This window comes from Trichosurus vulpecula, chromosome 3 (genome assembly GCF_011100635.1).
Source record: "Trichosurus vulpecula isolate mTriVul1 chromosome 3, mTriVul1.pri, whole genome shotgun sequence".
NCBI lineage: Eukaryota > Metazoa > Chordata > Mammalia > Diprotodontia > Phalangeridae > Trichosurus > Trichosurus vulpecula.
The window spans coordinates 87,300,074-87,303,667 of record NC_050575.1 but is presented as its reverse complement, the minus strand read 5'-3'; the positions used below and the strand labels follow the sequence as shown (position 1 = coordinate 87,303,667).

Here is a 3,594-nt window from a genome sequence, read left to right as displayed (position 1 = left end):
TACAATGGTCACTTGGAAAATAGCAAGACTTAGGAAGGCTGAGGTTGCAAGGAAAAGCCAAATGAATAATGCAAATAAGGCATTATTTGTAGGATCACAGATTTAGAGCCATTTTATAGATCAGAGCCAGAGCAGGGAGGGATGGGAAAGGAAACATGGGCACTGTACCTTTCATGTGCCAGGCACTGTGCTAAGCACTTTACAAGTATTATCTCACGTGATCCTCACAACAGCTCTATAAGGTGGCTATTATGATGATCCCCATTTTACAGTTGAGTAAATGAGGCAGACAAAAGTTAAATGACTTGTCAAAGGTCACACAAGTAGTAAATGCCTGAGGCTGCATTTGAACCTCAGGTCTTCCTGACTCCCAGCCTGGCACTCTATCCATTGTGCCCCTTAGCTTCCTCCATGATTGTAGTGGCTTACCGAGGGTCACACAGGTAAATAAGTGGCAAAGCTGAGATTCAAACCAAAGCCTTCTGATTCTAAAGCCGAAACCTGTTCCACTATATCACAGTGTCTCAAATGAATGAATGAATGAATTCCCCAACTTATATGCTTGTGAAGGACAGAGAACAAGGGCCTGGGAAATGCGTCCTTAAGGGAAAAAGATTTTGCATTCAGATGAACTCTGGCTAGACTCAGCATGGCTTCTAGTTTACCTCTGATAAGGATTTGTACAGGCCGTGTTTCCCCAGGAGGGTATTTCCTGAATAATTTCCCTTAATTGCTAGGACAACTTGTTCCCATCCCCCACCATAATGGGAACAAAATACCAACAAAGGGAAGAAGTTGCTGGGGCTGAATGTGGAGTCAGAGCAATATACGTGAGCAATGGATGGAGCGGATGTCTTGGGCTTGAATCTGAATCCACCATTTACGAGCCGTGTGATTTCATCTCTCTGGGCCTCAGTCCTCTCAGCCATTAAATGAGTGGGTTGTTTAATCCAGGAATTTAATCTTTCTGGGGAGAAGCAACATGGGCAAATCTAAAGAAAACAGTGTTTCAGGACCTAGCAACAAGACAACAACTGCACTTGGGGAAGGTCCAAAATGTGTGCCTGTGACTCAGCAGATTTCTTCTCGGAATGGGTTACCTGCAAGTAGTGAGCAAGCTCAACTCTTCTAGTTTCTTCCCAGGCACAAAAGAATGTCTCTAGTCATGTGACTAAAGCAATTCAGACTCAACAGCCACAGAAGTTACAGACAACACCTGTAATTCATCTTATGTGAGGACCACCAAATAGCACTTTTAAACACCGAGTGACCTCAGACATTAGTGTCTGCAAGCGCTCCTGAAAGGGAGAGACACCAAGGCAGAAAAAAGGAGGAAACAAAAAAAAAAAAGGCAGTGTGCCCTGGATGACTTTGAAATTGGTCACCCTTTGGGAAAAAGAAAGTTTGGAAATGCTTACTTGGCAAGAAAGAAGCAAAGCAAGTTTATCCTGGCACTTATAGTACCCTTTAAGGCCCAAGTGGAGAAAGCAGGAGTTGAACATCAGCTGAGGCGAGAAGTAGAAATACAGCCTCATGTTTGGCATCCTAATATGCTGAGATTATATAGTTATTTTCATTATACCACAATTCTAGAATATGCACCTCGTGGAGAAGTCTATAGAGAGCTTCAAAAGCTTTCAAAGCCTGATGAACAGAAAACGGCTACTTATATCACAGAGCTGGCGGGTGCCTTATCATACTGCCACTCCAAAAACGTGATTCATCCAGATATTGAGCCAGAGAGCTTACTACTTGGATCAGATGGAAAGCTGGAGATTGCAGATTTTGGCTGGTCAGTTCATGCTCCATCATCTGGGAGGACAGCTCTTGACTATCTAGCTCCTGAGATGAGTGAAGGCAGGATGCACAATGAAAAGGTGGATCTATGGAGTCTGGGAGTTCTGTACTGTGAATTTCTGGCTGAAAAACCTCCTTTTGAGGCAGAAACATATCAACAAACTTACAGAAGCGTTTCAAAGATTGAATATAAATTCCCTGACTTTATAACAAAAGGGGTTAGGGATCTCATTTCAAGACGTTTGAAGGATAAACCTTACCAAAGGCAGATACTGAAGGAGCTCATTGAACATCCTTGGATCATAGCAAATTCTTCAGAATGACCAAGCAGCCAAGCAAAGAATCAGTGTAAAATCTTAAGATCCTTGCCTTTTAGGAAATTTGAGCCAAGGTTACTGTACAAGAAATGCTACTAACGTGTGATGTAGTTTTGAGAAATTGCCTTCTCTCTGGGCTCTTGTTGGGGCGGGAATGAACTTGGATGGTCAATACCTTAACTTGCACTAGTTATAATCTTCAGTTCTCTGAGTTAAGTGAGAAAACTCAACTACACTTAGACGTCATTCTGAAATAAGACAGTTGAAGTAATAAAAGCATACACAAATTCTTATTGCTTATTGGCTCAATCCTCTGAGGCAGAGTGACACAGAGGAGCTGCCAAAGAGCCTATGTTAGGGTGCCCTAGACACAGAAGGTTGAATTTGCTGAGAAAGTTGGACTATAGTTGTTCTCATCTTAGTGTCTTTTAAAGGACAGTGCAATAAATTCCCAATAACCCTAACTGGTGGTGGTGGTGTTTTAATTTATTGGGCAGATAAGGCTTTTGTCATGTGGTCTGAATCTGAACAAAACTGGTAAATCTGTATGAACACTGATTTCCTTTTCTATACTGTTTGAATGTTGACTGCCCTACCAATTTATTAAATAAAGACTTGTTTAAAAGTATGTTCTTTGTACTTGATGGATAAGAATGGAAGAACAAGGATATCGTTAGGATATGCATTTCTTGTAGTTGCATCCAACCGATACTTTAAAGGTTTGGTTTTATAACTTATATAACTTATAACTTAGCTTAGTTTTATAACTAAACGAGCTCTCCTAGAAAATGCACAGGATTGATAGTTAGCAACAATATTGTTACCTATGTATATTTAGGGGTAATGTCTGTTGCAAAGAAAAAGTACTTAAAGTGTAACCAATTCATGAAGTTTTTATAAATGCAACAGAATCATTTGCTATTTACTCATACCATGATTATAAGTTTTAATAGAAATATTGACTGACTCTTGGTATAAAATAAAAGAATTTCAATTAAAAAAGAAAGAAAAACAAATTCATGGTCGCCGAGCTGTGAACCGCTGAACTAGATAGTCAATCAACAAAGACTTACTATGTGCCAGGCTCTGGGCTAAGCACTTGAGCATGTGAAGAAAAGCAAAAATCATCCGTGGATCAGGAAGCACACATTCTGATCTCAGATAATCTCTAAAGTTACGGCACAGTGAAAAGGGGGCTGAATTGGGGACCAAAGGGCATGGGTTTGAATTCTAATTCAACCTGTGTGACTTTGGACAAGTCACTTTACTGGGGACCTCAGTTGCCTCAACTATAAAATAAGGGAATTGGACTAGATCAGTGGTGTCAAATTCAAATGGTATAGACTGACTTAGAAAACCATAAAATTCACATTATCTATGTTATATTGTATTTTTTATTTATTTTGCATTTCCCAATTACATTGTAATCTGGCTCGTACCACTTGGGAGCCTGAATTAGATGACCTACAAGCTTCCTTCC

General features: G+C 40.2%; 1 pseudogene; it reads left to right on the top strand.

Moving 5' to 3' along the window:
* The first annotated feature begins 982 nt into the window (after positions 1 to 982).
* LOC118842121 lies at positions 983 to 2,213 on the top strand (annotated as a pseudogene).
* The last annotated feature ends 1,381 nt before the right edge of the window (positions 2,214 to 3,594 follow it).